At 50.9% G+C, this 14,377-nt stretch overlaps 1 protein-coding gene across 2 annotated transcripts in view; it reads left to right on the top strand.

Moving 5' to 3' along the window:
• LOC138102742 (uncharacterized) overlaps positions 1–14,377 on the top strand; it is a 679,200-nt gene that overhangs the window by 496,411 nt on the left and 168,412 nt on the right. The gene's annotated exons all lie outside the window — the stretch shown is intronic.

Below are 14,377 nucleotides of genomic sequence, written 5' to 3' on the forward strand. Positions count from 1 at the left end.
CAGGTAAGTATTTTTCCCCAGTGGGGGAAAAACTTGCCTCAAAGCCGGTAAAGGCTTTTGGAGGGACCAGGACGGTCCCCGGCTCTCGAAGAGCCGAACGTAGGCTGCGCAGCCCCGGAACAAGCGCGGTTCGCTTGTCTCCGGTTGGTTTTTGGGAAAACCGGCATTTCAGGCTTGAAGTTTAGCTCCAGATGCTGTGCTGTCGGTGCTATGGGCGCTAAACTCTCCACAGCACAGAAAGGGGCATTTCTGCAAGTTGCGGGACTCCTTGAGGGTGGGGGGATAAGTTTTTCAAAGGGATGTTTAAAACGGTTTATTCGGTGGCTGTTTCTGCACTTCCCTCAGTGCTCTCAGGATACGGTTTTGACCGTTCCTTTTTGGAATGCCGCGGGAGAAAAGCTGGCGCGATCTAGTTCTGCCAAAGAGAAAGATTTCTCCTTTCTGTACTTGCAGATTAGGTCAGCGTTGAATAAAAAACGGGAGAGGGAAGGACAAACAACCCCGAATTCCCCAGTTGTTACCCCTAACCCGTCTCCCGAACCCATGTCCCCTCAAACGGGCATCCTGAGGAGAGCAACCCGCGATGCGCAGGGCTGCCACCGTCTCCCTGGCTTTCCTCAGGGTTCTCAGAGTCCCCGCTCGGACAGTCCCGGCCAGACTGCCCGAGGTTTATCCCGTTCCCCGACTTCCCCAGTTATCAGACCCCGAGTTCGGTTTAGTGATCCAGAGAGTTTAGAAAATGCCCTCCCTGCCCAAGGAGGACAAGATGGCGGGCGCCACGTGGAAGGGACCCCCTCTTGCTTTTCCCCGCGCTTTTCCACCCGAAATCCCTCTCTCCCGAGTCCCAACCCCTTTCGCCCCGACCCCTCCTACTCCCAAGCTGGTTCCACCCCTCTTACCCCTCCTACCTGTCACCAGTGCGCGCCCCCGTGCTCCGCCCCCAGAAATCGAGGCTCCATGCCCGGCTGCCACCCACTTCCTGCTTCCGGTTTCCACGCCTGTCCTTCCGGTTCCCACAGTGTCTGGCCGGAAAAGGGGGGGGGGGCCCGAGGACCGGAACCCGGAACTGGATTCCATTCCCTCCGCCGCTCCGGTTTTTTATCAGAGGTCCCGGAGAGGAGGAACAACCCATGTCAGCTGTGAACCCCTCTCCCACCAAACAACAAAGGAACTCTGCAAGGCACAGAAGGAGTTTGGGAGAGAAAGCGAATATTTTCGTGGCCTTTTAAAGGCAAGTCTCTCTGGAGCAGTAATGACACCTTTCGATCTGCGTCAGCTATTCTCATGCCTGCTTTCCTCAGCAGAGTTTCTGCTCTGGAAGGCACCGTGGGAAAGGGAGCTCCGCAGACTCCTTCCAGCGCTCTTGCAAGGTTCTGATACGGCCGTTGATGCCGGCAATCAGGAATTTACATTGGACCATCTGAGTGGCGAAGGGGATTGGGCTCTGGCACCAAAGCAGGCTCAAGGCTTGCCTTTGGAGGTTCTGCAACAGATCAAGGAAGCAGCCAGTAAGGCATTCCTTGGTCTGAGGCCTAATATGCCCGTAGAATCTTACTCGCAAGTCCAGCAGGAACCCACTGAGTCATTCCTGAAGTTTGTGGAGAGACTAACCCGAGCTGTAGAGTTGCAGGTTAAGCAGCCAGCGGCCAGGGAAGAGGTCATTGCAGAGATGGCCATGGTGAATGCTAACCCTCAGTGCAAGGCAGCCATCCTGAGCCTCCCCCTGGACCCCCCGCCAACCGTACAGGACATGTTAGAAGTTTGTGCTGTGAAGGCACCACACCTGCAACCTGCCAGCTCGGAGAGACAGCAGCCCAGAGGAATGGCTTCAGTGGGAACAGCAACGCATCGCCCTGCAGTGGACCAGAGGAGGACCACGGGCCCGAACACCAAGCCACCTCCAACTGCAAACGGCCAAAAGCGAGCCCCACAGGCCAGGAACACCTGCTTCCTATGTGACCGGCCTGGACATTGGACAAGGGACTGCCCGCTCAAGCGGCAGTTCCAGCAATTTAAAAAGGGACATGAACCTGGGGGACAGGAGGGCCTTAAGCAACAAAAAAACTGAATGGGGAGCGCGCGCCCGCCCCGCGTGAAGACAAAAAAGGGACGGGATGCGAGGGGGAGGGGAAACTTAGAGAGACAAAACTACCGGACATGACCTTAAAACTGGATTTGACTTCCTTTTCTGATGGTTCTTTCAGGTTGCAGCTGTTGACACCCCTCCACCTAAAAACCAAAGAGTGGCATACCGCACCGGTAAGCACTGGTTGTGAGCTGTGGGCAGGAGACCAAGGCCCTGACAGGTATGTCATAGTCGGAAATGTTACCTGCACACCACAAGAGATCGAAGTCGCTCCAGGACTAATGACATCTAGTCCTGAAGGACCCGTTCTCTGGCTGCGCTCTGTCCACCCACCTCTATTCCTGCCCAGAGGGCAGACAGTCGCCCAGGCTGTCCCTGTGGAAAGGCCACCCCCAACGGTGTGTGCCACACATGTTATAGGGACAGAGAAGCCTCGGGTAGGCTGCAAGGTCAACAGAGGGGAGGAAGTCCTGCACCTCAGAGGGCTTCTGGACACAGGGGCAGATGTGACGATCATTCCCACACAGGAATGGCCGGCACATTGGGAATTGCAGAATGTGGCTAGCCACGTGCAAGGTGTTGGGGGCATTCAATTGGCCAAACAATCAAAGAGCATCGTGCAAATCAAGGGACTGAGCGGACAATTGGCAAACATACGTCCGTTCGTATTAGACTACAAGGAACCCCTCTTGGGGAGAGACCTCATGCAGCAGTGGGGAGTCACAATTGACCTACCTGACCCCCCGAAAAATTTTTGGGTTGCGGCCACTGAAAAGCGCCCTACTCAAAAGCTAAATTGGAAAACTGATCAGCCCATTTGGGTAGAGCAGTGGTCGCTCTATGGTGAGAAGTTGAAGGTGCTCGAGAAGCTCGTGGAGGAGCAACTTAAAAAGGGGAATATCGTGGAATCCAACAGCCCTTGGAATTCCCCTGTCTTTGTTATCAAAAAGCCTAACAAAGACAAATGGCGGCTCCTCCAGGACCTTCGTCAAATTAACAATGTTATTGAGGACATGGGCTCTTTCCAACCAGGGATGCCATCCCCAACGATGCCCCCTCAAAATTGGAATCTGGCAGTAATTGATATTAAAGACTGCTTTTTCCAAATTCCCCTGCACCCTGACGATGCCCTGCGTTTTGCCTTCTCGATTCCTGTTATCAATCGAGAAGCCCCAAGGAAAAGATACCATTGGAAGGTGTTGCCACAGGGTATGAAGAACAGCCCGACCATCTGCCAATGGTATGTCTCTTCCTTGCTTGCCCCAGTTCGCGCAGCAGCAAAAGAGGCCATCATCTTCCATTATATGGATGATGTCCTCGTGTGTGCCCCCGACAATGACATGCTTGCCAGTGTGCTCGACCTGACAATCAATGCATTGGTTGCTGCAGGGTTTGAGCTCCAAGAGGGAAAGATTCAACGGATGCCACCTTGGAAGTACCTGGGCCTAGAGATTACAAAGCGGACCATTGTGCCGCAAAAATTGGCTATCAATACCAACATCAAGACTCTGGCAGATGTCCACCAGCTGTGTGGGTCTTTAAATTGGGTGAGGCCATGGCTGGGTCTGTCCAACGAAGACCTAGTCCCCCTTTTTGATTTACTAAAAGGGGGAGAGGAGCTTAGTTCTCCCCGGACACTCACCCCAGAGGCGCAAACAGCTCTGGAGAAGGTGCAACATCTAATGTCCACCAGGCAGGCAAGCAGGTATAGGCCTGACTTGCCATTCAAATTCATCATCCTGGGTAACCTGCCACACTTGCACGGGGTTGTCTTCCAATGGGAAGACAACAAAAAGAAGAGCAAAAAGGACCAGGACCGGAGGGATCCCCTCTTAATCATAGAGTGGGTATTTCTCAGCCATCATCGGTCCAAGAGGATGACACAGCCACAAGAGCTGATGGCTGAACTGATCCGGAAGGCTAGGATCTGGATCAGAGAGTTATCAGGATGTGACTTCGACTGCATCCATGTGCCAATTAGGACAAAAATGGGCCAAACTACTAAGGCGATGTTGGAGAGTCTGCTTCAAGATTGTGAAGCATTGCAGTTTGCTCTGGAGGGCTACACAGGCCAAATTTCTTTGCATAGGCCAGCCCACAAAATTTTCAATTCGGAAGTTCAATTCGAATTAAATATAAGAAGTGTTCGGAGCAAGGAACCTCTAAAGGCCTTGACAGTTTTTACTGACGCGTCCGGGGCGACTTGGAAAAACCCCCGAACTCAGCGGTGGGAGACTGACATCAAAGAAGTGGAAGGATCGCCTCAGGTTGCTGAGTTGGACGCAGTCGTCAGGGCTTTCGAAAGGTTCCCCGAACCCCTAAATTTGGTAACAGACTCTGCATATGTTGCAGGGGTAGTCTCCAGAGCCGAGCACGCCATTTTGCGTGAAGTCTCCAACATGGCCTTGTATGAGTTGCTCTCAAAGTTAATAAATCTGGTCTCCCGCCGAGAGCAACCATTTTACGCGATGCACGTCGGGTCACACACGGACCTGCCCGGGTTCATCGCAGAAGGCAACAGGAGGGCAGATGCCCTCGCTGCGCCAGCTGTGATGGCCCCGACTCCAAACGTGTTTGAGCAGGCCAAAATCAGCCATCAGCTGTTCCATCAAAACGCTCCTGCCCTGGTTCGTCAATTCGATCTAAAGCACGACCAGGCCAGGGCGATTGTGGCTGCATGTCCAGAATGCCACCAGCTAGCTCTTCCTGCCATTGGTACTGGCGCAAACCCCCGTGGACTTAACAGCTGCGAAGTGTGGCAGATGGACGTGACACATGTTGCTTCATTCGGCAGAATGAAGTACGTGCATGTGTTGGTTGATACCTTCTCGGGAGCAGTTTTTGCCTCTGCCCACACAGGGGAAAAGGCTAGCGATGTCCAAAAGCACTTAGTGCAGGCATTCGCTACCCTGGGCATCCCCAAAGTCATCAAAATGGACAATGGCCCAGCGTATACGTCCAAGGAGTTCAGGAGCTTCCTGCAGCAATGGGGAATAGAACACAAGACTGGCATCCCCTATTCCCCGACAGGTCAAGCCATTGTAGAGAGGGCCCACCAAAACATCAAAAGAATGATCCAGTGCCAGTGCTCCTCAAAAAAGCTAGAGTCACCTGCTGTCAGGCTCTCAAAGGCATTGTTCACCCTAAATTTCCTCAACTGTGCCTTTGAGAACCTGAACCCACCAATCGTGCGGCACTTTGGGCGGTCTCAGCGGTTGCAAATGAAAGAAAGGCTTCCGGTGTTGGTTAAGGGCCCAGAAACTAGGGAGATACAAGGGCCTTATGAACCTGGGGGAAACGGTACGCATGTGTATCCACCCCCGAGGGCCCTAGGTGGATCCCATCAAAGTGGGTGAAACCGTGTATCTCCCAGACCGTCAGGAAGGGAGATCAAATACCCCCCAAGACCGGGGTAGGTTAGTCGTGTGCCTCTCTGAGCCCTGAGCCCCAAGTTTATCCCAGTTGTTATCCCCAGTTTCAACCTCATTTTTCTAAGTTTTGTTTTAGTTTGGAGACATCGGAGATGGGTCCTGTGCCGTCAATCCAAGCCGTCGCCGAGGTTCTGCAGATCGTCATCACCCTGCAGATGCTCCCATGGCTTGTGTCTTCGTGGATAGTTCCTCAACCAGCAGCCAACGTATGGTCAGTTCTAGCGCGTACCATGGGTCAGGACCACATATGCCTATCCACCGCTGCGGCCCAAAACCCCATGGCTACGTGTCTAGTGGGGATCCCTCTCGAGCAAGAAGAATTTACTTCTCTTCCCGAAAAGCTCGAGCCCATGCAAGCTTCGATGACACCTTCCCAGACCACCAAATCATCAAATACGGGTAGGGCCTCTGTTGCCAAGCCGCCTGTCAACTTGCACTGTCCCCGGGTACCTTATCGGAGACGGCCCCCATTCAGCTGGCACCGCAGGGGAAAGCGTGACACCGACAACCCCCTTGAAAAATGGCTGCCCCGGCTCCCAAGGGCCAGTAGCGAGTCCCAGGAATTAGACCTCCTGGGGTCATACCCGGCTCGCTACTGCATCCAGTTTCAGTTCGGGCTGTCCCCAGATCTGGAGGCTTTTAAGATCATTGCCCCAAATCACCGGGAGTACAAAGCAGCCAAATGGTGCCTGGCCGTCAGTAAAGTGACCACTGAAAATCCTCACCGGTCACGCCTGAAAAGGTTACCCCGGGGACTGTTCCTCATTTGCGGCGACAGGGCGTGGGCAGGCATCCCCTCTCGCCTATTAGGAGGCCCATGCACAATAGGCCGTTTGACGCTGCTGACACCCAACCAAACAGTAGTCAGTAATTGGGAGAAGTAAACATACCAAACCTCCGAATTGGCAATCAAAAAACGTGAATTGGCCGAACTGGACCAGAATTGTGATTCAGAAGAAATCCATTGGTCCAGACCAAAAGGGGTTGCAATCACCGTGCTCTTGCCATGGGTGGCTGCAGCCAAAGCTTTAGGGGAATTAGGCCACTTAGAATGTTGGGTCGCCAAGCAAGCAAACCTTACTTCAAGCGCCCTAAGTGACCTCTTAAAAGACGAGGAACTGACCAGACAAGCCACCCTACAAAATAGGGCGGCCATTGACTTCCTACTCCTCCTCCATGATCACCGGTGTGAGGAGTTCAAAGGACTATGCTGCCTCAATCCATCATCGAGGGCTGAGAACATCCACAAGACCATCGATAAAATGCAGGCCATGGTGAAGCAGATTCAAAGAGAGACTGGTGACTGGCTTGGCAACATCTTCAGCGGATGGGGATTATCCAGGTGAACTAGATCCATTCTCCGAACCGGACTGATCTTGTTTTTTATTCTCTTAGTTGTCATAATTATATTCGGGCTGCTGAAAAGACTGCTAACCAACATGATTATGAGCTTATCCTCCCCTGCAGAAATCAACCAAGCAGAGCTCCCCAAAGACTTTGAACTCGAGCCTATGGCCCCGGAGATGACGTGGTTCGGGGACCTGTACCCAGACTCAGAGTACTGTCCCCAACCCGAATTCATGTCATCTTGAAAAAACAAAAAAGGAGGATATTTGTGGGAGTGTGTTTGCTTTGGTTCAGTCCGGGTCTCCCCTCTAAGTTCTTTAAGTTTGGTGTACCCCAGTTGGCGCCCCCCCTGTTTTATTTAAATCACCCTATCTGTCAGTTTTGTCTCCTCCCAGGGCCCTGTCTGTCACTCTGGCACCCCTCCCAGGCTTCTGGAAAGTTCTAGCCAGGGGGCCAAGTGATTGGTCCGGGGAAAGGAGTCCCTCCCTTCCCCTGTTACAGTTGGTTCCCTTATGTGTCCCTCGTTCTGTTTGCCACACCCTTCCCTTCCCTGGTTGGTTGATCTGTACTCCCCCCCTTGTCTCCCCCCCCCATAAAATCCCTTGCACGAGATCTGCAGGTGCGCAGAATTGGGCACCCCCTGGTGGTTGAGGCCCCCCCGTTCGGAGGGCCAATAAACTTTCTGGATTTAACCCAACTCTGAGCCTGCCTCCTTTCCTCCGCCCTCTGCCTTTATCGCCGCGGTCCCTTGGAAGGACCCACGAGCCAGACCTCTGATCCCTCCGATATCAGAGGCTGGCCCCCGCAGCCTGCTGTGTCCCGAGCTGACCGGGCTGAGTGGGAACTGTTCCTAGAGGACACAAAGGCAGATATTTCCCTCCAAATTTGTCCAAACCGGCACAGGGAGGTTCCCTCCCCGCCCTCCTGGTGTAAAGCCTTGCCTCATGGCTCCACCTCTAAGGGTGGTGCTGTGGGCTGTACACGCTGGCTGTCTCCTCCCCTTTGTCCCTCCCACCCAGGAATGACTGGAGGAAATGGGGAGAGACAGGGGCGCCGTCCAACTGGGAGTCGAGGAGGACGCATGCGCTAACCTGGGCTTCTACGGCCAGCCTCCCAGTGGCCAGGGTCACCCTCCCCCCTTCCCCTTCCCCCCCTATTGGTGGCTGCGGCAAAACCGCGGCCGGGGTCGCGGGCGGCGGAGGCGCCGGGGCCAGGGTCAGGGCCGGGGCTGCCTCCACCTCCTCCTTTTCACTGGCAAGGAGCCATCTAAAGCTACTTCTTCCTTTTTCACTGGCAGAGACCCATCTAAAGCTGCTTCCCCTCTCCCATCTGCCCTCGTCTCGGTGACCGCCGGGACCCTCACTGGGACCCCGGACAGCTGAGAAGGCGGCGGGGGGTGCAGAGGAGGAGCAGGAGGGGGAGGTGGCGGAGGCTGCACCGGGGCTGTGGAGGGCCCTGGCCTCAAGGCAGGAGCTATTAAGTCCATTTCCACCTCTTTCAAAAGCTGGCTGAAAAGCAAGAAGGGTGGTTCCTCCACTCTTGCTGCTGCAGCAGCAGAATGCAGAGGAGTGTGTATCTGTGTCCTTGAACAACTGTTTCGAAAAGTTCGCTCGGTTTTTCTTTTCTCCCCCCTCTCGGGCTCAGTTTAAAGGCACAGAAAGGCACAGGATTGATTTTCTGGGCATAGAGCAGCGATAGGGGATACACATCATAAAGTCACCCCAAGACAGTACCTCCCTTGGAATGGAGAATGCAACCCCCCTCTCTCTGAATTATTATTATTATAACTTTAAAATTAAGGGGCTTTCAGGCAAAGATATGGGAAAAGGAATAACAGTTCTTTATTAGTGTATATAACAAGGCAAACAAACAACAGCAACTATGGCAGCAACAACAAACAATACCAGAAACCCAGTAACAGCCTTCTTGGCTGCAGGCACTTTCCCCTTTGGTGTAGTTATGGTCACAACCAGCAGGGGCACTGGCAGGCTCCTGGTTGGGCAGGGCAGGTGCGATGATTTTGCTGAGGCTGCAGGGGGCGCTTCGGTGCGGGTTCAGGGACCATGTGGTAATGGTGGACAGGCTGAATGGCAAAAATGGGCTGCAGCAGGAATGTCGAAGCAGCTGCTGGAACAGCAGGGCGGGCTGGCCCGAGGTAGCAAGCAAGAGGTAGCTGAAACTCCGCAGCTGTAGCTGGAACGGTGGGGCATCCCGACAGGGCAGGGGGTGCAGAGCTACAGTGTAGTGAAAATCCAGAGTAGTGGTAAAAGAAACTAGCCGAGGCAGGGCAGCTGGGGTCTGAGCAGGGCAGGGAAAAGCTCCCTGGGAGTCGGCTCGGGATCCCAGAGTTTTCCCCTGAGGCACCCAAGCAGACGGTACAAGTCCTGTTTTTAGTGAGGTAGGGTATTAATATGGTCCCAGTGCAACGGCTGCTTACGAGCAGAGCTCCACTCATGGTAGAAGGCAGCAGAAGACTGTTGCAATGGGGATGGTTGCAACATGTGTATCAGACAACGAGGCCCATGGAAAAGAATATATAGACCGATTCTTGATAGATATTTTCAGAGATGTTTATTTTCCTAGCCACATGGCTGAGGATGCCGAGAAAACTGCAGTAATCACAGGACCTGAGGGTCCTTGCCCACGCAGGGGAACACAGAACAACCAATGGGGAATGAGGCTGACCAGGGGCTAGGGAAACCCCATGCCTCCCCCAGGGCCCCTCTCCCAGGACCACATGGCAGGGGGGAGGAAACCCAACACTTCACCCGTTTATTTTTAACAAAAGGAGATTTAAAACTTAACATTGAAAAACAACTGGATAAACATGAGATAACAAGGACAATTTCAAAACAAAACAAGCCACCCTCCTGAGTCTTTAAATGTCCAAATGGATTTTTTCTCTGGAACATCTTAAGGCTGACAGAAGGGAGACAGGACACTCCGAGCATGCTTTGTGGGGAAACTGAGGTAGGAGAAGGTTTCTTCCATATGTACCTGTTGGAATGCTAAACAAAAATAGTTAATTTCTTTCTCTCTCCCTTGTCATCCCCCACTCGGCATTGGAAAGGGATTTTTGGGAAAACAATTGGTAAAGGCATGGTTTTGTGAGAGAAACCATGGGTGAATAAACGGATTGGGAATACACTGGGGGTAATAGGATATAGGATAAAAGAGAAAGGTGGGATTAGGAAAGGGAGACTGTAGGGGGGCTTATAATGGGGATATTGGTTGACATGACAACGATTTGCAGCATATATACTGCCTTTCACAGAAGCACTACCAGGCCCAGTGACATCTGCTGCTTGCAAACCTTTCCTTCCTTGGATTATTTTAAACTCTACTATTTCTCCATTTCCTAAGCTTGGGATATCTTTTTCAGGGTTATTCTTTTTAATAGCAGTTCTGTGAACGAATATGTCTTCCTGGTTGTCACATCTCGTTATAAAACCATAATTTTGTTTAACATTATACCATTTTACTATTCCTAAAACCTTAGCTATCATGATTTTTTTCTTTTTCCGAGTGGTTGCTGTTTTCTGTCTCTCTGTGTTTTTGCTTTCTCTTTTGCTTTCGCTCGCTCCCGTATTGGAACTGCTGGGGCTGCCAGGGCTGCCGGGGCCATCGGGGCTGCTCGTACCTGTGTGCGCTTCCTGCGGGGTCTCCTGGGGTCGCATTCAGGGCCGTGCAGGCCAGGCTGCGCCGCTCAGCTCCCCGCACGCTGCCACCTCCTCTGGTCACAGCTGCGCTGCCGCTGCCTGGTGCTGCGCCCACATCTCGGCCGGGTCCCCGAGCAGTGGCCCTCCCGCACCCTGCTCCAATGCATGTTTTGGCTAGGCACGGCTCTGCTCCACCACCATCGCCGCCGGCCGGGTGTTCACAGGGCTCATTCCACCACGCACTGCGCGGGGCCAGGCAGGCACCGCCGGGTCGTGCCGCTCCCACTGTGCCTCGCTCTGCCACCGGCACTGCAGCTCGCATCACTCCACCCGCACCTGGGAACTGCCTCGCTGCTGCGCACAGAGCACTCGGCACACGTGGCCACAGTTGCACGGTCCCTGAGGCAGGCTTCCCTTCGCAAGGACACAGCTGACATTGTTCAACAGTCTTGGTAATTAAATAATATTCACGAAAATATTCTTCCATCGGCATGTATTTTGACTCAGAAATTAACTGTGTCCAAACAGTCTTCCAAAAGTCTTTGGTAAGAATCAAGTCTCAAGAAAAGTAGAAAAAGTTCTTAAACAACCATGCCAGGAAGTGTTTCAGTTCCTTTTGAGCTTGAATTAAGCTAAAATTTACAAATTGTTGTTCAAGAATCTTTTCAAGTTTAAGATAAATGTCCATATGTGGCTCAGAGAGCCACGCATTTTTCCACGGTCCCTCCATAGTTTAGAGATGGAACAGCAAAACAAAAACAAGAAGAGAAATCCGGAGTTTACTCACAAATCACAGTCGCTGTCCTCCAAGGGATCGTTCTGCTCACATTCTCCTACCAAATGTTGCAATGGGGATGGTTGCAACGTGTATCAGACAACAAGGCCCGTGGAAAAGAATATATAGACCGATTCTTGGTAGATATTTTCAGAGATGTTTATTTTCCTAGCCGCATGGCTGAGGATGCCGAGGAAACTGCAGCAATCACAGGACCCAAGGGTCCTTGCCCGTGCAGGGGAACACAAAACAACCAATAGGGAACGAGGTTGACCCGGGGCTAGGGAAACCCCGTGCCTCCCCCCCAGGGCCCCTCTCCCAGGACCACATGGCAGGGGGGAGGAACCCCAACAGAAGACAGAACCCCACAGTAGTGGTGAATTCTTCCCACAGCGACTGCAGCTGCCTTCCCCTCGGAATGCCGAGAGAGCAAGAGAGGTAGGAGCTGCACCCAACCCCTTTTCCCCATCCCAATTCTTGCCGTATCTCTGCCCTTCCCAGAGAAACCGCCAGGTAAAAAGAGAGAATAGCCAGCGGGACCCCTCCCCTGAGCTGTGGCCACTTCTTTTGTCTCTTTTAGATACCCGGTCATTATTGTCTCCTAGCAATATATATGGGAGAAAATTCTTTGAGAGAACGAAACAAAAGGAAAGAATCCTAAACCCCAACACCTTGTTAGAAATTCCCTTCTGGAGAATAAGACTAAACAGAATTTGAGGAATGTGTTAGCAAGGGTTTGCTTATTGTTATAAAATGTGAGAGAAAGGGCAGGAAAAGTACTTGAAGCTATATAACTGTATAAATAGTCTACAAAGCTACAAATATATGAAAAATATATAAAAAGCAAAAATCTTTAGGCATCATCATGAGTCCTCTATTCTCAAATAGCAAGTCTAGGAGGGTATCTTTCATAGTTGGCTCACTGAGTACCTGCTATCTCCTACAAACTTCAGGAATTTCTAAGACCTGCTGGTCACAGCACTGTTGATGCCTTTTCTTGGTCTTAAAATCAAGAGTCAAGCACGGTTAGAAGGGGAAAAGGAATTTTACCTTGGTATTTATTTTAAGGATTCTTAGGTGCACACGTTCAGGTCATATGCCTCGAGATGCACCCTGCTGAGTATGCCCTAAAAGATCGGGTATAACATTATAGGTTTTACTAATTAGCATATTTATCAAAGATTCTCCAATGAGAGGCTCAAGTGAGCCCCTCTCCCCAAGGAACTTTCCCCTGGATGGGTCTATCTTAGTTTATAGAATGTGTTCTGAAGAGGACCTTGGGGTCTGGGGCACACTGATCCCTAGCTACGAAGCTTCTAAAATGTTTAGTCTCTTAGCTTGACAAACAAGTCCAAGAATGTAGGCAAAAAGTACTAGGAATACAGAAGTTGTAAAAAGGTATAACAGGGTTATAAAAGAAAAGGAAAAAAATCTTCATGGCATCACTGTATTCCATGTTGATGTCTGGGAAATTGAAATCTCCCATAAGGACAAGGGCTACCAAACCAATTAGGTTTGGAAATAATTCCTCTGGTTTCCAGGAACAAAAAAATATGGGCTAATAATCATCCCCCAAGCCTATTGTGAACAAATTTCAATACATTACTGCTAATTTTACTGAAACCTACTTTGGAATGTTACAGCTGGGAATTATGTTATCCAGTGGCAGGGTTTTACTGTGCAATACTGATACACGGAAAAGACTCCACTACTGAAATAAGTAGTAAAGTAGGTATGTTTATTCCAGTGCTAGGGCACATGTGGATTGCTCCACCAAATGCTTGCATGTCAGCAATACCATTTGGCTTGGTATATATCGAGTTACAAGCTGCATATTCATTAAGCTTCCCAATGTGCCTATAGAAATTCATTTCCTAGCCTCGCCTAGCCCTGCTTCATATTATAATGAGCCTAAAGTAATTTCCATATGGCTTGCGCTTGTGCAGTGCCTCGTGCAGGGGTCTCTGGGATGAAGTAAGAAGTCTTCTTCAGATGAAGTAAGAAGTTTTCCTCGATTTGAACTTTTCACCTTGTTTCCTTGCACATGCTCCCTGAGTCCCTGGCTCAAGTTCAAACCCCAAGGCTGGTTTGAACTGGCTCCTAGGTCCAAAGCAGGATCTTTTGGTCATGGCTGCTTCTCCTTATCAATAGTCTTGTATCCTCCCTTTTCCTACTTGACAAATGTAATAAATGTTAGGCAAGCTACATGCATTGTTTTAGCAAGCAGCCCCTTTAGTAATTAACTTAACCCTTGTTTCCCCGACTCAATACAAAGTTTACAGGAGAGTCACTGAGGGCTGCTGGTACCTATAACTGCCTCTGAAATGTACAGCTGAAAGAACTCTAAGTCCCAGAATGATCTTTTCTTTTTGACTGTATTGAGTTGGGACTGATTTTGATGATCAGTTTCAGTAAAGAATCATAAAATTATTTTACATTTAAAATTTTCAGTATTAGAATAATTTTCTCTCCCTGCCCCTCTCACCATTTTTCCCCTCACATAATTTCCCAGGACTGCAAGGCTACAGAAGTGTCTAATCAATTTTCAAACTCTCTTTTGTCTCTGAGAAGGTGGTAAAAAAATCTAACTACTCTGCTTTTGCGGGGGGGGGGGGGGGGGGGAGGTGGTTCCGAGTGCAGGGGAGCCAGCCAGAGTAACAACATGAACACAGATACAATTTGAGCATCGTGCTCCAGTTTTATTGTTTACTTTCACTAACTTATATCTACTTTGCAAAGATTCATGCCCTATTCCCACCAGACAGCCTCTAAGCAGCGGGGGAGCCGACCAGTGTATAACTTTGCCAAGGATTTTCAAGGCTGCCTGCAGCCAAGTGTCTTCCAGGCCTGCCTGCAGCCTGAGGCCAGTTCAGGGGTTCTTCCTCAGCAACCCTGTGTTGGCCAGACTTTCCTGGGGTATCATATGCCCCTGTTCCACAAGGAATCCCTCTACACATCCCCCGTTTTCTTTTTGGGCAACCCAGGACTGGTCGATGATCTTTCGCAGCCCCGCTTTAATGCAAGAAAAAATACACCCAAGTACTATTAAGCCTAATATAACTACAAATAGCAATCAGCA

Source organism: Aphelocoma coerulescens (assembly GCF_041296385.1).
Source record: "Aphelocoma coerulescens isolate FSJ_1873_10779 chromosome W unlocalized genomic scaffold, UR_Acoe_1.0 ChrW_unloc_scaf_1, whole genome shotgun sequence".
NCBI lineage: Eukaryota > Metazoa > Chordata > Aves > Passeriformes > Corvidae > Aphelocoma > Aphelocoma coerulescens.